The sequence below is a fragment of the Pogona vitticeps genome, chromosome 3 (genome assembly GCF_051106095.1).
Source record: "Pogona vitticeps strain Pit_001003342236 chromosome 3, PviZW2.1, whole genome shotgun sequence".
In the NCBI taxonomy this organism is placed as follows: Eukaryota; Metazoa; Chordata; class Lepidosauria; order Squamata; family Agamidae; genus Pogona; species Pogona vitticeps.
This window is the reverse complement of record NC_135785.1, coordinates 45,039,781-45,065,909: the sequence shown is the minus strand read 5'-3', so window position 1 is coordinate 45,065,909 and position 26,129 is coordinate 45,039,781. Positions and strand designations below refer to the sequence as shown.

The following is a 26,129-nucleotide window of genomic DNA, read 5'->3' as shown; positions in this document are numbered from 1 at the left end:
TATATATATATATATATATATATATTAAAAAAGCATGTCCCTATATTAGGGTGACCACATGGCCTTTTTATAAAAAACAATCCTCTTTTGGAAGGTGTTCTCTATCTGAAGGTCTGACTTCCTAGACCTCAAAGTTGCCATCCACAATCACTATCTGAACAGCAGCAGACTTATCTGTTATCTAGTCATAGTTTTCCTCAACTGGGTGCAATTGATTGATTGATTGATTGATTGATTGATTGATTGATTGATTGATTGATTGATTGATATGCTGCCTTTCTCCTAAAGGATGCAAGATGGCTTACAGTAGTAAAAGAAACAAAGTTAAAAGCTAAAATACATACAGCGCATTACAGTAATCCAGCCAGGAAGTAACTAGCGCATGTATCACAATAGTCAGATCAGATCTCTCAAGAAAGAGATACGTAGTTGGTGCACCAGTTTTAATTGTGCAAATACACTCTTGGCTGTATCATATCCAGTAACAATGTAATAACACTGCATTAATAAATGCATATTTTAAAAGATGGAGCAGATACCACAGGGAACTTTCAAATGGACACAACTCCTTATGGCACACAGCTGAGTTGGGAGAATTGAGCATGTGGAGTGGTCTTTGCTCTAAAAACAAACCTACGGATTATAAAAGATGATAGTTCCAAGAAGCACTGAACACTGGGGGCACGTGTTTGTTGTTAACAATCCAGCGATGGGGAGTGCAATGCGTAGGAGAAAAGCACTGTGAGCAGGAAGGAGAGCAGTTTTTGAGCAGAAACCAGTACACCTCTCTCAAAAGAGACAGAGAAGAATCCCAAAAGCCTACACTTACGAAAGGAGAGAGAGGAGTGTTCAGTGGGCTCAATTTAATTGTTAATTCCAACTTGAATAGACCCGCTGAATGAATGGGATTTACTGAAGTGTTGATTTAATAAACTCCAATCATTATATGTTTCAGTTCAGAACAGTAACTGGATCCAGTCCTTTGTGTGTAACTTAAACTGCATCTGGACCTTTCCTCCATGCTAGTAATTCACATGAAACTTAATAAAAAGTAACAGACTAGTAATGCTATTCTGTTAGGAGGGTGCTTCAGATGTTGATGAACATGAACCAAATTGGGCCAAAGACATCCAAGCTCATATATAAATGGGGAGAGATCCAAACAAATTAAGATTAATTTTGCTCAGCTGAAAAATCTGGGAGACAACAGTTTGTTTGTTTTAGAATAAGATGACATTTAAAACAAATACGTATTAAAGAAATATATGGTACTGGAAAAGAGGCAATCCTCCTTCTGTCTCACACACATACATTTCTAAGATATTGCCTGCTATGACACACTTATGCATCAAATCCAAAGGAAAAGGCCTTTTACGTTATAATTATTATAATATAGCTTTGTGTACATTTAATAATTTGCTCATACAACTAATCAACTAAGAATGAATTCCTCAATCAGACTACAACTACAGAAAAAAGGAAATACTTCTTCCAATTCACACACCCACTGAACAGAGGCAACATCTTGAACTCTATACAATGCATGTATTAACATAACGGGAGATGAAAATCTGAATTGGAAAGAGGGAGAGAAACAAACACTGCAGCAAAATAAACAATGAAATAGAAAGCATTGTGCAGCTTCATCAAGATCCTGGAGTCAAATAGCTCCCTGTCTTCTGGTATCTGCAAAGTTGTCATTTTTATCTGTCCCCACAAGTTGGAGAAGGTTTCAAACATCTCTCCAATCTCAGTACCATATGGAGTGAGCACAGAGCGTGCAAATGAGGCAAGGCGCACGAGAAGCAACGAGAAATAAATCTGCACTGGTAGCACAGTGACAGCAAAGCCTAGCGTGTACTATCATCTGCAGAGCAGCCAAAACCAGGAGCAATTAGAACCAACATTAGACACTTATGGAAGTCTTTTCTACATCTCTATTTCCCTTTCTCCCTTCTTGCTGTCTCGTTAAACATGGGCATTGAATGTAAGTATTAAAAATACTGTTATTTATTTAATATATTTTTGTCCTGTGCTTTCTCCATAGCTCAGGTTGCAATGCATAGTTTTCTCTTTGTCCCATTTAATCCCCAAAAAAACCCTCTGAGGTAGGAGTTGCAGAGGATAACAAGGACTGAGGAAGTTTTATGGAAGAACGGGCCCCTGCTGACACACTAATCGGAGAATGAGCAACCTGCAGCCTTAGTGTATAGTACAGCCCTCAACCTCATCTAATGCAGCGGTTGATCTGCTTAAGGATCTGCTTAAATACAGTATTGAGAAATGCAAACTGTCCCTCTGTTTGCAACTAATTAGCTGAAGGGCAGGATAGAAGCGGAAGGTTGGAGGAGGTGTTAACATTATTTGATTTTTATGCCGACAGAATGTAATGGCCTAGTGCCATGTTTGTGACTTCCAAAAAGGAATAATAAATCTGGAAACAGCTAGTTAGCAAAACCAGTCAAAAGTATTTGTTTTTATTGCAAAGAGAAGTCCATTTAGAGATGGTGCAGAAGATTAAGTTTGCTAAACTTCTGAGCTGGTTTTGATGTTTGCAGGGTGTGCTTGGTCTTTATAGAGACCATATGCAACCTGTTTTTCCCCAACTCAGTAGGAACAAGAAGCAGGAAACAATTTCAGAGAAGGAAGGAAGGCTGTGAGAAGCAATGTATGCATAAATCTAGAAAAAGCCAACAAGAAGAAAAGACCCATCTTGCTATCCATCTGTCCTCATATCACTTATTACACACAATGGTTCTGTATACCTAGAAGGAAGGAGTGGTAGAAAAAGAGAGGGATGGGATGGGTCATCCACTTTTGGTTCTAGCCCCCTCCACCTCCAGTATGTGACATTCAAGATGTGACATTCAACAGATCGTTTCGTTTAGTCATGTCCGACTCTTCGTGACCCCATGGACCAGAGCACGCCAGGCCCTCCTATCTTCCACTGCCTCCCGGAGTTGTGTCAAATTCATCTTGGTTGCTTCGCAGACACTGTCCAGCCATCTCATCCTCGGTTGTCCCCTTCTCCTCTTGCCGTCACACTTTCCTAACATCAAGGTCTTTTCCAAGGAGTCTTCTCTTCTCATGAGATGGCCAAAGTATTGGAGCCTCAGCTTCAGGATCTGTCCTCCCAGTGAGCACTCAGGGTTGATTTCCTTTAGAATTGATAGGTTTGTTCTCCTTGCAATCCACAGGACTCTCAAGAGCCTCCTCCAGCACCACAATTCAAAGGCATCAATTCTTTGGCGGTCTGCTTTCTTTATGGTCCAGCTCTCACTTCCATACACCACGACATCAAAAACCATAGCTTTGACAATTTGGACTTTTGTTGGCAAGGTGATGTCTCTGCTTTTTAAGATGCTGTCAAGATTTGTCATCACTTACCTCCCAAGAACCAGGCGTCTTTTAATTTCATGGCTGCTGTCTCCATCTGCAGTGATCATGGAGCCCAGGAAAATAAAATCTGTCACTGCCTCCATATCTTCCCCTTCTATTTCCCAGGAGGTGATGGGACCAGTGGCCATGATCTTAGTTTTTTTGATGTTCAGTTTCAGGCCGTTTTTTGCACTCTCCTCTTTCACCCTCATTACAAGGTTCTTTAATTCCTCCTCACTTTCTGCCATCAGATCAACAGATAACTACCCCTAAAGAAATGTGGCCTTCAATGGGGGTGGGGCAGATCCCTGGTCCATTTTACCCACAGCAATATACTATTTCTCTATTCTGTTCCAATTCTATCCATAGTAGTTATTAATTGTCTGGAACAAATGCAGGTACTGTATGAACAAGTATTAAATATCGCACACTAAATAACCAGTTAATATAATCTATTTTTGTCACATAAATTCGACTTCGCTGTACTGCATCAAGATATTCCTGAGTATACAATATTCTGAGGACCGAAATGCATTCTGAATTCTATAATATTAAAATTTACTTTCTGGATTCTAGGAAAACATCTTCTCAGGTTAAGCTTCAAATTTAGTTAAGCTGAAATCCTTAATGGAGCCCATCACCAGACTCCTGTAGACAAGGCACATTCATTCTGATCATCAGGACCAAACTTATGGCAATACTGCTCACTTGGCACAAAGTAGCAGTAATAACTGTTTTCTTTTCAGAAATCCTGAAAGGCTGCATGCATGATCACAGCTGGTTTCAGCACAGCTTGCATGTTCTTCCTCTGCCTAGTTATCACAGGCAGCGCTATTGTATACATGTTTACTCTCACTGGGTTCAGTAGCTCTCAGTTCTAAGTCAGCATGCACAGGATTGTAGCTCTGTGCTACCAAAGTCAGGAGCAGTGGGAAAACAGCAGCCTAGCAAAATCGGATACAATGCCAGACATTTCACTGCCACCATAAAAGGCAGAATTCAAAGACTGCTGGGTTGCTCCCCACACAGCTCTCCCTTAGATGACTCAACAGGTAGGATTAATGGACATCTGCTCAGGGTCTAACTGAGTGTTTCAGGTAGAATTGGGACAGCGTTTTCTCACAAGTCAAATAGGCTAGCCCAGATACGAGGAGCGTTCCCTTTTTAAAATCCAGCTCACAGGATACCCCAGAATCTGGGAGCTGTAGGAACATTTCTTATCTCTGGATCATCCACTGTGGGTGGTAGGGAAGAATTTTCCACCTTAGCAGGTGCCATCTAGAACTACAGTGGACCCTCGACTTACAGACGGCTCGACTTACAGACTTTTCGAGTTACAGACTTCTCTGGCTGCAAAATTTAGGTTCGACTTGCAGCCAGAGAATCGACCTACAGACCAGAAAAAAACCAAAATGGAACAAAAATGGAACAAAAACAGCTGGTTACGGGATTAATCAGTTTTCAGTGCATTGTAGGTCAATGGAGACGACCTACAGACTTTTTGACCTGCAGCTACCGTTCCAATATGGATTAATTCTGTAAGTAGAGGGTCCACTGTACCGCTCTGTGAGTCTTTCCACAACATTGTTAGTGGTACACTGAACTCTTGAGGTGACTTGCAGGGGCCTGTTCTCTGCTCGAGGCCAGCCTGAGGCAGAGCCGCAAACAGTACCTTCCTTCTATCCAAGTCAAGGTCCATAGCGTAAATTGATGGAATTACTTCTGTTCTCACAGTCAGTAGAGCAACTGCTAGTTGGGGCCTTCTGGAAGTGGTCATCTAAACTAGTGGTTCCCAACCTTGTATAACCCAGGTGTTCTTTGACTACAATTCGCAGAAGTCTTCACCACCAGCAGTGCTGGCTGGGATTTCTGGGAGTTGCAGTCCAAGAACACCTGCGTTACTCAAGGTTGGGCGCCACTGCTCTAGGCCAGTGGTTCTTAACCTTGGGTTACTCTGGTGTTTTTGAACTGCAACTCCCAGAAACTCCAGCCAGCACAGCTGGTGGTGAAGGCTTCTGGGAGTTGCAGTCCAAAACACCTGAGTAACCCAAGGTTAAGAACCACTGCTCTAGGCAAATGGCTTTTCCACAGCAGTGTACAGCACCCAAATCCAGACAAGTTATTCCAACACATGAAACAGAAAAGTGCACAAGGACTTCACCCTGGCCATTAAAATTACAAAATAATTACATAATTAAATTACATCACGATAATAATAAGCGAAGTAAAAAAATTAACAGTGTGCTACCTTTTGGGAGACACAGGGCAACGATCTCCCTCTGCCTAAAGATAGGGCTGGCCCTACCCAATTACTCTACTGTCTTTGGACAAAAGCATGACTAAATGACCTTTCAGATTGAGATTCAATGGAAACCATGTGGAGACAAAGCCAGGCTGCCTCTGCTCTGTCTCTGTTTCCAGAATTGCTTAAACAAACAAAGGAGTGACTGTGGCCTTGTGCAGAAAGTGAAACTGAGAGCAAGCAGAAAAAGAATGAAAATCTAGAAGAGGAGGGAGGGCAAGGGAGGGGGAACAGAGAGGGAAATGCTGGCAAACCCAGTGTCTGCAAGGAACAAAGAGGAGAGCAAGGGGAAAGGAAAGAGGCTGCTGTGGTTCAAAGTGAAGGAATTCTCCCTGACGCCGGGCTAATGAAACATGAGCCCTTGGAGCTCTCTCCCTGACATTCCCCTGATTGCTGAGCACAAATCAGAACCTGCAGAACAGGGGATTAATTTTGTGTGTTATGGGTGTGAGGGTGGGCAAAATAATGAGGTTTCAAACAAAGAAAAACTAAGTGCCTCCAAGGCAAAGAGGGGGGGGGGAGAGACCTCTTCATTAAACACCCAAATTGAGAGTGGGTGGGTGGGTGTTGTCAAATTTTGAGAATACCGTTGTTTTAAATAATAATAGTCATATGCTTTATTTAAGCCAATATATTCAGACTGAATTCAAAAGAGGACAGCAGCCTGGTGCGTTTCCAATGAAATGCTGTGATTGTTGCCATTGGGAAATCTGCAAAGAGTCAGGTCGCACAGACCCACATACCTTTTCCCCATTTCTGTTCATACTGGCATTTAAAATCATCTGTTGGCTGAACCCCAAGCAATGAAGCTATCTCTGCTCCCTCCACACTGGACGATGGTGTTTGTGAGCCACCTGTCATTTTAAATTTCCCATAACCCCTTCATACAGAGTTCCCCAGTGTTGAGCTGATCAGGAGCACTATAGAACCTTAAAGCAGCCACCAAGGACCCAGCAATATATAGTAGAAGCAAGCAGGCAAAGGCCTTGCCAAGGAGAATGGCTGGCCAGAGACCATTTTCCTTTTTCAGATGAAGGTCAAAATGCTGCCACTTACTGCACTCACCAAAGCCAGTTGGGCTGATAACTGACTCCTGTAACACTTACTTACTTCAACCCAAGTCAGGCAAAGACCTAAAGGGGTGGGCAAAGCAGACAGGCCAAGAGCCTGCTCTTTAGACAAGCCTTTGGCCACTTGATGGCTGGGAAGGATCTTCTAATGGTGGGGGTTGTACATTTCATTTTGCAGTTGAGCTTTTAATTGGAGTTTATGCAATTATGCAACTAACTATGCAGCTGCATCAGCGAAACAGCTTCCTAGATATCTCGTAAGACTTTCAACTTGGTGCAGATTTTCAATGGCTTACATGACTTCATGTTATGCAGGCACAGCTATTATTGTGCCAATAACCCATTATTTGGGTTATTTTGGGTATTTTGTATAAGAAGGAAAGTATGGCACGGGGAGTCCTGGTCCAAATACTGCTCTTGGCAGAATCCATACAGTAGCAGTGGCACAGCCAACAACGACCCCAATAACAGCATTCTATGCCAATGTCACTTAATGCTCAGCAAGCAACTACAGCAATTTCAGACATTACTGGAGCAGCGCCAGCAGCCAAGGACAGTCACTTCCATAGGCAGAGAAATCCAAGTTTGTTACATATCAGTACACAACCAACATAGGACAAAGCCGCAGCAGAATTCCAGTGACATTGATCAATGGTGCATTCAACCAGCGGATTTATCAGAAATGCTTGCAAGATTATATTGTTGTGTTTGTCTATAATCACTATTTAATTCAACAGGTGAAATTAGGTGTCATCCAAAAGATTTGCATTCTATGGCACAGCAGCTAGGGGGCAAAGTACACACTATAACTAGCAGTACAAAACCTTCTACAGTCATTTTTAAATTATTATCTTAAAACTGTACTTTCTGAAAACTACATGCTACAAATTTTTACATTTGCCACCGGCCCTTTGAGTTTATTGTGCAAAAAGAGCACTCTAAAACTAACATCATTGTATCTAACTATCTTCCTATAGCCACTACCGTTGAAGAAATTTGCCAATGATACAGGAATATGTAGTGATTTATTTAATATAAATATTGCTATATCTACATGATGACCTATTTCAAAAACCAGGTCAAATAAGACATGCAACAAAGCAAGGAAAGACTTCCCAACATTCTTTAGAGATGTACAAGAATATCTTTCTGTTCTTATGCTGTATTTATACCAGGCTTTAGATTGGAACGCTGGCTGGATAGCTTAGTGAGTTAGGCATCTGGGAATTCGATCACTATGCCTACAGAGAAGAGTAAACTAGTTCTGTGTATTCTCTCCCTAGGAGTCCTTGAGAAGTGTTGCCATAAGTCAGAACTGACTTAACAGAATGATGATGATGGTGACGGTGATAATTAGGCATCCTTCAGTCTCGAGATACTATGGTAAAGTGCTCTGAACAGAGGACTTGGAACAGCGTCTAGTGTGGCTGAGAAGGCCAATTCAAGAATAACAATTCCTTCATTGTCTGAACATTCCAGGTGCCCAACTTTAGGGCAGAAGTTTTCTTATGATTGTTGCATGGTGCAGGGTTATCGATCTGCTTGTCGACTTTCACCCTAAACCCCACACAGCCTGCGAGGTTAACAGACTGTGGAGAGGCAACACCTTACTGGCTGGAGACTGCCCAGCTTAAAGTGGGCAGTAGCTGCCTAGTGAGGTGCAGTGACCTCTCCCACCATCGGAAGTAGCCCCTGGTATCATGCTCTACGGCCGCCAATCGAGCAAAGACTTATAACCGGTAACTGCTACTTCCCGTGTTATTTCAACACTGTATGCGAAGCCAGAGTGTCCTCTCCAGAGCACAAAGCCTGGGTAAAGGCTTTGTGCTCTGGAGAGGACACTCGAGGATAGACTGTTACCCAAGCAGCAAATCCCCCCTCTCCACATCGCTGAAATAGTCCAATGGAAAGGCAAGAGCCAATACAACTGGTTCCAGCAATGTTGCCAGAATGGCACAAACTGCCTCCGGGACTCCGGCTCTGGATTTTGCCTTGAGGTTAACTCCTGAAGCCTTTTCCATCAGTGGCTATAGTAGGATAGTTCCATCAGTGGATATAACCACAAAGCAGTGGAGGTTGATGATTATGATGGAAAAACTACAGCATCTGGGGGCTAATCTGTTTTTCCCACAAACCCAAATTCCCCTGAAGGTGCCTGTCGCGCACCCCTCATGTCCCCTGTTTGTTTTCCCACTCACACAAGTTCACCTTCGTGCACGACTTGTTCTTTTCACCCTTTTTTGCTGCCACCAGAGGGTATTACCATCACTATACCAATTATGAATCTCAGACTATTGCTGCCAAATATAACAAGGTTTATTTAGGGTTTGTTAGGTAAATCACAGAAGGAAAATTATGGATGCTCTATTATTATTCATTCAATAAATGTGGATTTGATTACATGTAAGCTTGCTTGTATTCATTCACTTTGATCAAGGTCTCAATATATTTTGACTGGCTTTGTATTTCTTATTACTTTTAACTCTTTTATATTCTCTAACACACCAGCTTTCCAATCTCTTGTCTAAACACTTCTTAATCTTCTCCCTAACCGACCTTCTGTCTCACCCAGTTCTGTTGACTCCGCCCCTCCTGTCCTGTCATAGGCTCCTGAACTAGAGCTCTAAAATGACTGACAGGAGTGACGTTTGGGCTGTCCACCACAGTGCCATGTAGCAGCACAAGAAGTAGCAACAGATATACACTCAGATTTAAGGAACAGGTGCCTGAGTACAGTGGTACCTTGCTAGACGATGACCCCACTGTACGATGAATCCACAGGATGGTGACTTTTTTCAATCGCTATAGCAATCACAAAACGATGTTTCCTATGGGGGATTTTTGTTTGATGACAATTAGGTCCATGCTTTGCAAACCGTTTGTTTGCAAGATGACGATGTTTTCCAGCTCCACAAAATGGCTGCCCTGTTTCCAGACCCATGCTTCACAGGGCAGCCATTTTAACAGCTGATCGGCGCTCGGAAAATGGCTTCCCCTATGGGCGATCTTCGCTGGAAAACAAGGTAATTTCCCCATTGTAATGCATTAAATGGGTTTCAATTGCATTCCAATGGGGAAACTGTTTTCGCTGGACCATGTTTTTGCTTAAGAGCAATTTCAGGGGAGCGGATTATCGTCGTGGTGTGGGGCACCACTGTATATGTTCAGCTCAGGAAGGGGAAAAGATAAGCCCCAAGAAGAATATATCATTTTTATATCAGGACCCACATTCTCTTTAATTTTCTGGAACATTCCACAGTGGATCCGCCCTGTGTGCGAGATTCCAGCTGTGGCCAGAAGCAAATGGGTGGAAACACCGGCTCGGCTGTGTGCACCCAATGTGCACTGTGCACCTCTGTGGCTCATAGTGAACACTGATCTAGACACAGGGAAAGGAAACACAGCTGTGTCCCCCATATCCAGGGAACTCTGAGTGCATAAACAAGAATTCTGGTAAAGGATATGTTATTCTCTTTGGGTATTTGCATAAGGACCTTCCTTTGTATAAAGTGCCCTTTTTGGTGAACATGTGACAATAAATAGAAGTACAGAGCTACCCTGATAATAAAGAGGGTAGAATTAAGATGTGTCCCCTCACAACTCAGCTGTCCTGTCCCAGGACACTAAATATAGACATCCACTAGCAAACTGGACTCCATTTGTGCATATGGGGCAGCTAAGAGAGAAAGCCCACCACTCGGGGGGGGGGGAGGAGAGTGACTTTGGAATTCTGTAATACATCCTGCCTTAAAGCAGGACACATCATCACACTTTCCATCTTTCTAACAAAAAAAAGGCAGGAGCAGAACTCAGAAATAATTAATTATAAGTGATGCAGTTACTTATAAGTAGAATTTTGTCAATGAGGAGTAGTAGTAGAATAACTAGTAGTTACAAAATTATTTTTAGGTGTAAAATTTAAAACCTAAGTTACTTTTATTTACTTTTAAGTAAATTTTCAGAGGCATTCTGACAAGTTCTTCCCTTTCCCCCCTTAAGTTAAATGTCTTTCTCTTCTTAATATAAAATATGTCATAAATCATAGACAAATATACATTGGTTTTGTCTTCTCTATTTTTATAAATATTTCTAAGGTAAAATATCAAAATTGGGCACAAGAGGGGACGAGAGACTGTTAGTAACAAGTTACAATTAATGTGTTTAATAATCTGTAAGGGTACGTCTTTCTTGTATAACTGTTGCAGTGGTAAAGACAACAGCAAATTAGCTCCTAAGAAGTAAAGAGTAACACAAGTTCCTTTTAGAATGGAACACTCCAAACAGCAGAAGAGCACTATTAGCATCTTCAAGGAGGCACAGCCACCAAGCGTCTCCCAGCCCCAGTGCCTTGCAGTTAAAGGAAACTATGAACTGAGTTACCAACACATACTTTTTGAGCAGGATTGACTCTAGCACAGAGGACGCTGACTAAATACAGTACATGGGTTGCATAGACAGGGAGCTTTTTAGACACAACCCCCAGATGAAAATAAACTCTCATCATACATTCAAAAGGACTGTAAAGGGCAATTTTGTCTTACTACTAGAGCTGCTGTCCACACAATCACCTAGAACAATAACAGAAAGGAAGTGGTACAGTACATTCATCACAGCTGTAAGGCAAGAAGATACTCTGGTCCCAGGATGTAAACATTAAACTGTGCACTTTATTCCAAATTAAAAGCCCAATGTGTTTTGAATTAACATTTCAGCGTTCTTCAAGGGTATGAATATTGCACTTTTGTTAGCTGTATTTCAAGACATTTTCTGTTTATTAGGTCTGAGTCCTGTTCCTTTTGAATGGGTGAATCTCTCATGTACAAGTAGACACTCATGCAACAACGCCTTCCCTCCTCTACTTCGCCGATCCAAACAAGCAGAAAGTGCTTTGGCTATTTCTAGTTTTGGAATTTCTTTCAGCTGCTGGCCACTATTGTTTGGCTAGAGTTGCACTGCTACGTGTAAAGTGCTGAAACCTTTCACAATGATCAAGTGCAACCATAGTCTATAATCTCCACTCTGTGTGTGACCTCATGGCAATAACATGGCTGCTTTTTGGATGGCTCTGTATCTTTCCCCATCCCTTGCTTCTTTGTTCCATCTTGCTTGATGAAGAGTTCTGGAGAACCCAAAAACTGGCATAGTTTTGTGGCTTTTTAATTGGTCTTAATAAAGATACTGAACAGTTGTGTGTTGATGGCATTTTCTTAATCATTCTGATGTTTCTCTGGTTTTTCCACAGACAACCACACATCCTTTCCATAGGCACCCCCGTTATCCACAACCTTCTTACCACCAACTAGACCTTGTCTAGTCACAGGGGTCTGTTACAAATCAGTGGCTGGACCATTCAGACAGCAGCTTCTCTACAAAAGTGTTTCAATCTGGTCACATGAAATGTATCGTATAAACCTCCTGCCACTGCTGCTATTTAATGAGATACCCTGCTGGGGTGGGGAGAGAGAATTGTAGCACATTAATATGCTTTCCGGCTTTAATGATAGGAAAGTGATAAAGGCTGAAGAACTAGGACCAATAGGAAAGCATAGCAACACTCTAAGCAGATCTATTTATTGTGGCCTTTTATTACTTTGATCTTTGGAACATGCAATTATAGCACATGATTTGGTTATGATTAGATATTTAAACATAGTCTGACTTGCTGTGAATTATAACTGTATCTGCACCCGATGAATTATGTGCACTTCTAAGATAGTTCATACATTATTGTCAGTGAAATAAAGCACATTTAAGTTAACAGGCTTTCATTAAAGCATGGATTAAATGAACGTTCAGCTTTACATTAATCCTCTATACCCGCACCCACACACATTCTTTACCTGAGAAGCAGACCCTCAGTGCTAAAACACTGCCTCCAGTGAGCTTTTCAGGATTCCACCCTAACAGTAATTATGTTATATCAAGCACAGAGGGGGGTAGGAGGGAAAGGGTTAGAGTTTACCTGGGTCCACGAATCCAGGTGTGGGGTGGGTGTAGTTTGAGCTGCAATTGAGTTGGGAATATTTATGATGTTGATGATGATGGTGCCACATTTCTTCCAACAAGGGACCCAAAGCGGCTCACAACATTAAAATTCACACAATTAAAAACACAATAAGTTAAATATTAAAAGACAAATTCAGCAATATATGATTTAAAATTAAATTAAAACATTAAAACATGGAAAAGATTAAAATTATCTACTAACATGGGGTTTAGGGATTCAGTTGTGATCGTTAAAAGCCTGCCTGGTTATCAATAACCAATAATCATCGAGTCTCTTTATGCCAAGTGAACAGAACATTCATTGTTCAGAACGTATTTCTGCACTGCTTCACAGATGTTTTGTTGTTGGGAGCCATGGAAATGGAAAGAGGCTATACACCATGCCCTAAGCTTGCAGACACATTTTTTCTGGGATTTGGTCCAACTAATGCTGTGCTGACCTGGTCAGATGAGCAGTTGGCTCTACACAGCACATGGCATTTCTCCTCTCAAAGGGGGAGTATGGCTGTTGTCTCCCACTCCTCCCTGCCAGTTTTGGTGTAAAGGGAAGGATTTTGGTTGCCCTGTGTCATTGTAGTCCCTCTGCTATGGGAAGGGAGATTAACCATTCATGTAGCACTTGGCCTCAAGGACCATACCAACTGGACTTTAGGAGAGGGACAGCATGTGAAGACATCTGAATGTTTCTCTTAGCTTATGATATCATGTTGCATCCCTGTTGGTCATTCTACATTAAGCCTAAGGCTCCAGCGGCTTTCTGTCTTCAGCAGGACCCAGAAGACATAAGTTTGTTGAAGTTCTAGCTAATCCGAAATGTCCAAGTAGCATAAGTGTTAACATAAATTTATAAAAAAATGTCCAAGTAGCATAAGTGTTTACATAAATTTATAAAATGTATATAATTATATGTTCGATCTATCTCTTTTTCAAGTGTCAAAAAAGGTGAGATGAAGTGCCTTGTAGAAAAAATAATCATTATTATTTGCTCTTTAAAAAAAAAAAAGATGACCCAAAGCTCTAAAGACTGAGCTATGCAGCTTCAAGACCTATAGATTTTACTGTCAATTTTAGTTGTAGTTAAATATGTATTCATAAGACAGCTGGTTTATTGAGTAAATAATACAGCTGCCAAGAACTCTAAATGCTTGTAGACAAAATCATGTATACATTAAAGGGGGCAGGGAGGAACATGTATATCTCAAGGGAAAGCAGAAGCTCCCAACGTTTATAAAGAAAGCCTTGTTGTGTATGTTGGATCTTGAGGCTGCTGCAGGTCAACGGGATGCTATTGTGCCACTTACACAAAAGCAACAAATAGCATACATTATGCTTAGCAAGAGCTGGCCAAACCTCATTTAGCCTTTTTAACAACAACACTAGTGCTAATTTATAGACTGAAGCATGATATTCGGTCCATACAGAGGAGATTATTCTTGAGTAGAATGATTTTGCTCCAAGGGCAAAAAAAATGTGTTTGCTCAAGAATAGAACAGACCAATAACGTCCAGTGGAAGAGTGACTCAGAGTCCAATGTTGTTTTACATAAGGTTCCTTTTTTAAAATGAACAAACAGGCAGATGTACACTTTAGCACTGGAGAGAGAGATAATGCATCTTAAAGTAATTTTTTTAAAAAAGTTATTTTGTTTATTTTTAAACCCATACAAATGGGCCACTGCTAAAAATAGAGAGCATATGGTCATCCAGATGTTGCTGAACAATCTGCACCACTGGTGACACTGACTAAAACCAATGAGAATTGCAGTCCAGCCGTATTTGGCAGGGATGTGCACAGAGTTCCTCACTCCTGGTTAAATTATGTCTCTGGTCCTACATTGGCATCTGCCCTGCTTCTGATCAATGCTTGCCAAAGGAACAATACATATGGCAGCAACCATTGCAGCACCAAAACTACAAATATTAGTTATAGCTTTGCTAATATTTAATTTTAAACTCTAATTCTTGGTCCAAAAATACCCTCCTTATGCAAATGCATTTTATTTACTATTTTATATATCATATTTGGGGGAAATCTTATTTTATTTGCTGGCTGAAAATTTTCCATCCCAATCAGACCAAGTTATATATGTTTATTATTAATATTTTATTGGGTTTTCCAAGGCATAGAGATTATACTTCACTACATTTGATGGAATAACTAAATAAAATATTTCCTTTGTCCAAGCCTTCATAAAGACCATTCAATCTACTTTACAACTAGCTCTTCACAGTGAATGTACTTGAACACCTAGCAGATGATCTCTATTTCTGTTGCTCAGAGAATTCTCAAAGCTATCGAGGAAAGCAATGGCCTCCATTTAGCTAGTGACAGAGGTAACCAAGTTTCAAAGCAATACAGTACAGTACAAACACTATGAGCCATCTTGAGCCTCATCAGCATTAAAAAGGTGGCCTACAAATGATACAACATCAACCAATCAATCAGTCAATCAGTCTCCTGCAGAGAGGGTGGATGGGATGGGCCAGGGCAAAGAAACCCATCATATTATGAAGATTATTAGATTCCTGTGGGTGTCACTGTTGGTGGAAACATGTTAGGTGGTTATAAAGTTGATTTCCTTTCCCAGACTTTTAGCGTGTGATCTGATCTATGTTTCAAGCAGCAAATTCTCTGATGTCTATTTGTCTTTCACGATTTATGTTCCTTGCTGCCTGTAAGAGTGACATATGGTAGGGAGAAAATAGACTAGCTGCTAGACCAGCCCAAGTTAGACTGAACACTTGGTCCTCTGAGGACCAAGTAAATGTATTAACAGCAACAACCCCATCTTAAAAAGCCAAAATCCATTGGTGTTCCAGAAGCACAATTCAAGCAGAACTTTGTGACTAAATAATCATACTTGCAAGCAAACCTGGCTTTTCCTCTCAATGGGACCAATCACAAAGGAAAGTAAGCTCATTTGCAAACTATGGGAGATGTGGACAAACAGTTCAGCATGTGAGGAATTTACTCTTCTAAGGACAAGCAGTTTGAAACATATAGGCCAAAATCTTGTTGCTTAGTGCAGTAAATTTGCACAACAGCAAATTATGCTAAAATAAGTCATAGTTAAAATAGGCCCAGGAGAATCTATGGAACCTTTGGAGGAGATGACTCACCAAATTCCCACTGGATTCACTGGAGTAGGCTAGTTCAATCAACCTACTGCTATGCAATTTACTATGCTGAGCAACAGGATTTTGGCCATAGTATGACACTAAATTACTGCTTCCAAAGCTCTAGAATGCATTACTCCAGTCTTTCCTTGCTGGGGCAAGGCATTTACAGGAAAACAATAGAAAGTTTTCTCAGAATGAACATTTCTTGTCATTTCTCATATATCTAGGTATGGGGGTGTTGACTTCTTTCGGCAAGAGACTAACTGGTGGTATTCTGTGGACTGATTTTGTTTCAAGTCCTTCCAACTCCCTATCATTTGTTTGGACTCTAAAAATACAGTTCCAAAAAGTCACTTTGTGTCCCCTTGGACTCCTTGATGTGGAAAATAACAACATCTTTATATCTTACAGTTGTGACAATGCTCATCACGAATTGCCAGGAAAAGAGGCCCACGATTTCTGGGAAGTCATCACACACTGCATTTGTAGTGGTTACCAAATTGACATCTGTTGTGGTTAAATCCTATTATTGCCTCACCAAAGCACCTTTTCAATGGATATAATCCACAATCTTTCCTCAAGTGGAAAATTTTAATGAGAGATCACACATGCCCAATCACAAACTACATTATATACAAAAACTTTGAGAAAGGAAATGTATAAATTTCCTTGATAGCATACTAATTATTTCTTTGGCAAGTAGGGCTCTTCTACAGATTGTCATGGAACATCATCATAGGCATCCTTCAGTCTTGAGAGACTATGGTAACGTGCTCTGTATGGAGGACTTGGAACAGTGTCTAGTGTTTTGAACATATGGAACATATTTAACCAAATATTGCCACTCATGCAAATCTTTTGCAAAGAGGCTTTGTGTCATATTGAAACAGGCAACTCTGATGTTAGCCACAATGAAGACAAGACAGATGAACTTCTAGAATAGGTTGAAAACCTGAATTCACATTCAAGAGATAAGCTGATCAAAATCATTATGGAGTATTGCAATGAACCATTCTTAAGCGCAGAAGGGAACATTTAGAACTTCCTAAACTCCACCAAGAAGAGACAACCAATTTCTGACAAAGAACTATTATCATCTTAACAAATTACATTTTTGCCATCGACCTAAAGAAGCTTTCAGATGCATATAAATGAGTCTACCAACCCCAAAGAACAATAACTACAAAAATAATTGTAATCCACCCCAAAGCAGATAAATAACAAGCCTCACTGCAGAGCTGATGTCCTCATCCTATACATTCAAATGTTTTCACATAATGAAAATGTTCTGAAAATCAGAGATCTCAACACCATTGCCCTTAGAAGTATTACACTGTAAAGATGGTTTCTTCCTTTGGTATGCTCAAAAAATGTCTTGGGCTTTTTTCAGGCATTATGAACATATTAAAATGCATGCTGTCCATGAAGGTGCTCCCCTTTAAAATGTCCCCCTCTATATGACAAACTCTACCTTTTTAAAAGCCTTGCACAAATTAATGTACCTGACATCATCTCATCTTAGGATCAAGACCATCTTTAAGAAAATTCACCAAGGGAAGATTTCCTGTTTTGCTCACTCCAGCCATCTGCATTCCTCAATATTCCTATCCCATGGATTGCACGGCATCCTGAAAAATCTATAATAGAGTTCATGAAGATGCCAAGAGGAGGAAATAGAGATTTCCCTGCCTTAGGAAGACTGCAGTCCTGTTCTTTTTTTTACCAGAAACAATCCTTATGAACTTGCACAGGATTGTCCTCTTGATAACTTCTACAGGGTTGTGCAAGGGTCTGCAGGCTGAGGGAGATATTCCTTCCACAGCTGAACTGGGTATATTAAACTACCTTAGAAGCCAAGCTATCCTATCTCCTTTCTAAAGTGTGTGTGGGGGGGGGGGCTGCTGACTATTAGAAATTAATAGGGAAAGAGGGTTTTCCCTTCCACCTTAGGTTCACAGAAAGCAAAACTCCCAGATGACAGATCACATTCTTTTTTATAAGCTTGGTGTAGCTTTACAGATAGTCCCTTCTACTTTTGCATGAAAAATTGATCATGGTATGTGAGAACGTGTGGCTCATGACCAAACGTCATGACCAAATCTTAGCTTTCTATGTTCTGAGCCCTACAATTTGCTAATCTTATTGCATATGAAGGGGATAGAGGTAGAAGTGGTATCTGAGCAGCCAAAACCAGGTTGGCCATGACAGATTGCTGTTGTAGATTTCATACTGGGAGATCTATCACAGTTTAGAAAAAAACACGGAAAAGAGAAATGTCAATATTTGAAACAAGCATGTTGTGAAGTACTATGCAGATTGATTTTAAGGAAGCTGCTCTACCCTGCATATCCAACAAGCAGCATCGTGCAGGCTGCAATGCACACATGTGTCTGCACATACTCTATTGCCTCTCTCAATTCCCCAGACGCAGCTTTGGCTTCCTACCAGCCCTTCCTGTGCATAATCTTTGGGGAAGTGGTAAGAAAAAGCTGGCAGGATACGATGTTTGGCATTTTTCCTGCAAAGCACACTCCTGCCTCCAGCTTAGACGCCTGTGCAAGCCCAAGCTAGAAAAGGACTCCAAAGGAGCAAGCATGTGGCGCACCATCTGTACACTGGGACAGAGGCCAAGGTAGTTTTTTTATTTGTGAGAAGTCTTTCTTTAGCCGATATGGCTGTAAAAGCTGCCTGAGGATCCAATTCTTCCACAACCCAAGAAGTATCCATAAGAATTGCTTCACACCATTACACAGTTACATTTGACACTTGTGTAACCATGTGTGTATTCCACGGGAAAACAGGTACCATCCTAGATTCCAAAATATTGTCACTTCTTCTATTTCTTCCTCCTTGGTTTCTTACATATACATATTCCTGTGCTACAAATTCAAATATACAGTCTATGAAACTGTCCCATGTCCCATGGAGAGGAATATAATTTCTGTACACATAACTGGCTGCTGCATTGCTGAGATCACCTTTTTGTGGAATGCCATCTAAAAAGCATTTGGGCCATAAGGAAGAAGGCCAAAAAGTAGGAAGCCATCAGTTTAGTCAGTATGGTCCCCTCAACAAGGAGTCCATCATGTTCTGGTAAGCAGGAAAACAGATGCCATATCATCCTCTCCAGGTTGGAAATAAGGAGAAAATGATCCTTTCAGGTGCTCTGTGCTTGGAAACACAAAATAATTAAAGTGAAGATCCCACACAATCAGTGGTCATCTCCTAGCTGGAAGAGAAGGCTAGGATCATCACTTTAGTGTTAAGCTGTGGAGATATTTAAACAAGCTTGCTCCCTGAAATCTGGAACTAGTTGGTGGGTGGGGGAACAGTAGAACTGATCTGGAATTGCCCACTGCTGCTGAGACAATACCAACAATATGGAGGATCTGTATTGCACCAACTTGACTCTCAAAGCCAGTTGAAAATTGTGCTGTCCTGCCAAGAAGGTCAGCTTAACATTAACAGGGTAGATCAATGACTGGAAATCCAATTTCCTGAGTGTTTCCAAATCCCCAACTTAACACTCTAATCACTACACAAGTCAAAACCCAAGGCTTAAAAAAAGAATGATGAAGAAATGCTGATGATGCCAACATAACCTGTTAGAAGTACACTTCCCCATCCATCAGCTCCTCACCATGGATTTCCAATCACATCAACTGACGGACAAGGCTCTGGGCAACCTGAAAGCACCACCAATCATTTCTAATGAAGACTACATCTTTTTGCACGTACCCATTGCCAGGGGGTTATTTTTAAAAGGGATGTATGTAGAATACAGCCAATTGGAAGGCTAGAATAAATTCTCAAAACCGATTTAATAAAATGGCACTGTCTTACTTAGGTTACAGGCAATGATTAGTTCTGACCTCTTCATATGAGCAACCTGTACTTCTAGACACAGATTTCACAAACAGCACTTATACTCTATTGACAAGCCCAGTTATGGACCCCAGGTTTGTTTGTCTGTATGATCTACAGCAAATTAGAGATGGTTTGGCAAGTGTAATCTTATAGTCTATTCTACCTTGCACACTGACTGTGCTGCTAGTTTCAAAACAAGCTATTATGATAAATTTGGCGTATGTTACTTTCAGAGCCATATGTTGGATCTTGCCAGTTTCTACCATATGATTTGATGAAGTCCCCTTACTAGAATGTTGTTGTTTTGTTGCTGTTGTTGTTACAACATCAATGTGCATGTCAATTTATAGAGTAACAACAGGGACAAAATCCAATTGTGAAAAAGTGCACTTGTGTCGTGGTTTTTCCCCTCCAGAGGGTTGTCTTTCCTATATTCAACTTCACAACTGCTGCATGAAAAAGAGCCTGCTGAGGGTGGGAACATCTTCTGTGATTAATCCTTCACTATCTTGCTAGGGAATTCATTACCACAGGATATGTTTATGGGTACCATATATTTGGGGGTCAGACAATTTCATGGAGATCAGTGGCTACTAGTTATGATGGCTATGTTTTACCTCCAGGATCAGAGGCAGCAAGTCTGTGAATTCCCGCTGCGGGGGAGCAACCACGCAAGAGGGCGATTGGTTTCATATCCTATGTTTTCTGTTGTTACAGGCATGTAAACGGCCACTATGGGAAGCAGGTTTTCCTTAAGAAGGACATAGGCCTTCCCTTTAAGAGCAAGAGTGGACAACATATATCCTGATATGCTGTTCCTCAGACTGCCACTGCTATGGAAAAAGACTTCTGCTGTTGTTCAAAAAGATGAGTGTCACACTCCTACAAGTTTCCAAGGCTGGCAGTTATCTTTAATCTCATTTCTTGCTTCAGTGAAATGGTGAAATTCCTGTTTACTTTAAAACTAGAAGTGAACTTTGGATTGCAGGGGGTGGAGGGAAACCATACAAAACACAGATATTTAGACAGGGGGGTCAAAATTTGCCCACTTCCTGCCCAAGAGGCTTCATTGTCTAGTTTTTAACAAAGAAGAAGCTCAAAAAAGGGACAGCCAGGGAGCTGAAGGTATGAAGGTTAAAGGATTACATCAAAGGCATTTTCTCCTTAAAAGAGACAAGACAAGATTAAAGCCAACAACCGTGAGTATACAAATACTAAAAGGAACCAAACAAATACAATACCATACAAAAATATGAGCTACAAGAAAACACACTCAAAGCAGTAAGGTGCAACTATCTATTTAAAAAAAATCTCACTCAGGTAGCCAGTCACTGAGAGAAAGCCCACCTGAAGAGAAAAGTCTGCCTGCATGTGGAAGGACAGCAAAGATGGGAACAACCTAGCCTCCCGTGGGAGGGAATGATTGTGTTCTTGGAAGTAATCAGAGTTATAAGAAACTATGTGGGGAAAGGAGCAGACCTCTTTTAGAAATATGCCACAATATCATAAAGTATCACAGAGCTGGATTGGACTTCACCATCATCAAGCCCAATTCCCAGGATCCAGTTGGCAAATCTCAGAAAGATGGCCATTCCGGCCCAGAAAAAGGCAAGAGACCTTGTATGGACCCAAGTATATAAAAGAGAATATTAAGGATCTTTCGAAAGTGTAATCAGATGAAAACCTGCTGGCATGATTCCACCCCGAAGACTGGACATCTGTGCAGTATGGGGCTGGCACCTGGACTCAATTATTGCAGCTCTCTAACAGAGTACTGGTGCTGATTTAACTTGCTCAAAGTTACTTCTATATGTTGCTAATGAGATATACAAAATGGAACAGTGCCATTTTTAATGTAATTAGTATAACTTCCCATTTTCAGAGAACAGATGGTGATGATGAACAAGAAGGGATGGCCATGACCTTCATGCTTCTGAGCTTCCAGGGGATTTGGGCTGGCCACCTTTGCAGAGAAAAAGGGCGACTGTTGCTTGCAGGAGTCATAGGGCTTCTAAAGGCATCCCCATGTACAACTTTCCCCTTCCGCTCAAAGTTGTAATACTCCAAGACAAGATAGGATGATACGTTTACCCCAGTCTCTCATCCACACCACTGACTCCACCCAGGAATGAACGTGACCGGCTCCTCTGCCACACATTCCAAGGATGCAGGAGAGTGAAGGGCTGCCAGCCATGCAGAAAGGGTTCCCCCTTTCATTGCTTGCCATATTCACTCAGGAACGTGAGAACCTCAAAATGTTGTTGGATTACAAATCGCACCATCTCTCATTGTTGGCTTTTTGGACCAGGAAGAGAATATGGGAGTTGAGAATAAAATCCGGAGAGTGAACTGTTTTCCTGTTTTGTGCTAGCTAAGCATGTAGACAGCAAGCAAATATTTCTACAGCTGGTACAACCCTACAACAAAGGATGCCTTGTGTCTTTTGATATAAGGTGAGATAAAACATTTCAATAAATAATTAAATACATTTTCATCTGTTCATGTTCTGATTAGAATTTTCCTTAACTCAGAAAGGCCTTTGTAAATGCATGGAAAGATCTAGTCATTAAAACAGTTAGTATGTGGAGGAACTGAAACTGGCAGATCATGGAAGCCTCTATATTCCATCAAATTTGTGGCGCTGAATTTGGGCTGCCACCTTTTTTTCCCCCAGAGGCTTCTCATCTCAAACAGATACATGGTAGGCAGGTATATCACAAACCTGTCCATGCTGGGAACTGGTACATTTATGAAGTACATTTTCATTCCATTGTCTTTTGAAAGAAAAATGACAAAATGCACATGTGTCTTCAAAGACAGAATGGGAAGGACATGAGGGTTTTTTTTTTTTTAAGCAGGAACATGGGAGATGGTAAAATGGACAGATTTGGCAGATTCTATTCCCAGTCCCCCTTCTCCATATACTTTCAATATTGATGGGTGGTGATGATTTTCCCCAAGAGCAACAGCAGACGTATTTTGCCTGGGGAAAAAATTGTCAAACTTTGCTATCTCCAGGTAAGATTAGAATAGTAGACTCATAGAATAATGAAGTTGGGAGAGGCCTATAAGGCCATCAAGTCCAACCCCCTGCTCAATGCAGAAATCCCAATTAAAGGACATCTTTCAGGTGGTTGTCTAAATCACTGGTTCTTAACCTTGGGTTACTCAGGAGTTTTGGACTGCAACGCCCAGAAGCCTTCACCACCAACTGTGCTGGCTGGGGTTTCTGGGAATTGCAGTTCAAAAACATCTGAGTAACAAAGGTTAAGAACCACTGGTCTAAATTTCTCTTCAATGCCTCCAGTGTTAGAGCAAGCACTTACTACCTCTTGAAGTACAGTAATTGATTTTTCCTGATATTCAGCCAAAATCTGGCTTCCTATAACTTGAGCCCATTGTTGCATGTCCTGCACTCTGGGATGATCGAGAACAGATCTTGTCCTTCCTCTCTATGACAGTAAGGACAAGCCTTTCAAGTTTTTGAAAAGTGCTGTCCTATCTCCCCTCAGAACAGGCCCAGTTCTTTCAGTCTTTCCTCATAGGGTTTGGTTTCCAACGCCCGATCATTGCCTCCTCTGAATTTGCTTCAATTTATCAGCATTCTTCTTGAAGTGCAGTGTCCAAACTGGCCCCTTCCAACTTCATTATTCCATGATTCTACAACACAATATTCAAGATGAGGTCTAACCAGTGCCATATAGAGAGGAACTAGTAGCTTGCAAGATTTGGAGACTGTACTTCTGTTAATGCAGCCTGAAATAGCATTTACCTTTTTTGTAGCCACATCACACTGTTGGCTCATATTCAGCTTGTTATTTATGATGAATCGAAGATCCTTTTTGCTCGTAGTATTACTGAGCCAGGTATCTCCCATCTTGTAACTACAGGTATGTGTTTGGTTTCCTTTTTCCTAGGTACAGTACTTTGAATTTATCCCTGTTGAATTTCATTCTGGGTGGGGTTTTTTTTTCAGCCCAAGCCTGTCCAGATCATTTTGAAGTTTGTTTCTGCCTTCCAGGGTATTAGCTATTCCACCCAATTTTGTATCATCCACAAATTTGATTGGCATTCCCTGTATCCCCAAATCCAGGTCATTAATTAAAATGTTGAAGAGCACAAGGCCCAGGACTGAATCCTGGGGTACCTTACCTGTTGCCTCCACCCAATTTGAGAAGGAGCCATTAATCATCACCTTCTGAGTACGATTTTTGTAGCCAGCCATGTATCCACTTGACAGTTGTTCTATCCAGTACACACTTAGTTAGCTTGCTAATCAGAATATCATGGGCCACTTTGTCAAAAGCTTTGCTGAAGTCAAGATACAGTATACTATATCTACAGCATTCCCACTGTCTGTCAGTGAGGTTACCCAATTAAAAAATTAGATTGTTCTTGACAAATCTGTGTTGGCTTCTAGTTATTACTGTATTGTTTTCTGGGTCCTTGCATAGTGAATGCTGTTTAATTAGGAAATAGTCCAGCATGAAAAAAACCTAGAAGGCTGCTTCCAGACAGTGTCTATAGTACTAAGCTAGATGCACCACTGGTGTGATATAATTACTAAAATCATGTTGTTTAGCATAGTAAGTAACAGAGAAAACTCATAGAATTAGCAAGGATTTTGTAAGTCAATGTATCTGCAAGTTCCATTAGTTCAAATGGGCCTACTCTAATTGCAACTTATTTTAGCATAGTAAGTTTAAACTAAAGTAGGTCCATTTGAATCAATGGAATTTACAGAGGAGTTGACTCACCAAATCTCCAATGACTCAGTGGGCTTACTCCAGTTTACTATGTTAAGCAACAGGATTTCAGCCACTATAAGGCTGGTGCCTGTGTTCCACCAATAAAATGTGTATTCACTTTGAAAACAAAAGAGTTAAAAACTGACATGAGCATAATTTGTGAACACAGGCAGCAATCTCACTGGCTAGACTCCACTGTACTAAACCCATCAGTTATTTCAGTAAATATGGGAAGAGACTCTAGCTTCACAATATAATTCCATGTTTCTCTTTCTAATAGCAATAAAACACTTTATTGCTACATGACAACAATATATTTGCCTATGACAGCACTTGAAGAAAGGAAATAAAAATACTGTGAATACTATACCATAAATACAGCAAGCAACTCATTATCACCATCTAGTATATAAACCACAATTCTGTTTTCTAAGGTGTTTAACCCACAACAAATTTTATTTGTGTGTGTGTTTCTTTTTTCTTTTTCTTTTTTTTTTACATAACCAGCTTTCTTGTCTGCAACATAAAACTCCAACTAGTGGCTACAAAATATGAAGGAAGAGCAATCCACAACCTTCCAAAACTTATTCACTGCTATTACAAACATTTTTATCTTCAGAAACAGGCAGGGAGCACTGTTTTAGTAGGATAAATTGCTACAGGCATCAGTCCGTACTCTGTGTGGTTAAATCCTCCTCTCAGAACTGGGAAAGCGAGTTAATATAGGCACATATATAGATTTAGAAGTCCCCAACAAAAATTAGCAGTGATCTAAAATCGAGGTACAAGAAACTGGATGCCATCAATTCTGCTAGCAATTAACTAGACTAAATACCACATTCCCCTAGACCAGTGGTTCCCAACCTTGGGTAATCCAAGTGTTCTTGGACTGCAACTCCCAGAAACCCTAGCCAGCACACCAGGTGGTGAAGACTTCTGGGAACTCCAGTCCAAGAACACCTAACCTGCCCAAGGTTGGGAACCACTATCCTAGATCCTCTGCACATAATCTATAAAGGATATGAGGACCACAGGTTGCATGTGACCTATGAATCCTCTTTTTACCACCACGCACTATACCGAATCAGAGAGCAAAGCTGCCCGTGTCACAAATGCCACCATTATCTTTGCTTATATAGAAGAGGAATTCTGTGGGGGTTGTCAAACATTGGCAAGAGCCAGCAGAAGGCAGTGCTGGGTCAGTTTATGAAGACAGAGGGAATAGCCTTGACTGGAGGAAGTGGCAGCTGCAGAGTACAGTACTGTACTGAAATAATTGGCAACTAGAAATATAAGAGTGGTGTAGAGCAGTGGTTCTTAACCTTGGGTTACTCTGGTGTTTTTGGACTGCAACTCCCAGAAGCCTTCACCACCAGCTGTGCTGGCTGTAGTTTCTGGGAGCTGCAGTTCAAAAACACCTGAGTAACCCAAGGTTAAGAACCACTGGTGTAGAGTGACAGACTAGGGCTCAGAAGCCTGGATTCCTGCTCAGCCATGGAAATTCACTGGTAGTGCAAAATTGTAAAACCACTCCTTATACATCTCACTTATCTTGAAAGCTCTATTAGGGTCACTATAGATCAGTTGCAATTTGACAGCACATAACAAGTTATATAGTTACCCATAACTAGTCATTTTG

General features: G+C 40.9%; 1 protein-coding gene and 1 long non-coding RNA gene across 9 annotated transcripts in view; one reads left to right on the top strand and one right to left on the bottom strand.

The window, feature by feature from the left end:
• EPHB1 (EPH receptor B1) overlaps positions 1-26,129 on the bottom strand; it is a 436,605-nt gene that overhangs the window by 335,772 nt on the left and 74,704 nt on the right. The gene's annotated exons all lie outside the window — the stretch shown is intronic.
• On the top strand, positions 209-21,720 carry LOC144587853 (uncharacterized). The gene is made up of 2 exons (XR_013543037.1): positions 209-20,941; positions 21,625-21,720. It is a non-coding gene; the product is annotated as an uncharacterized LOC144587853 (long non-coding RNA).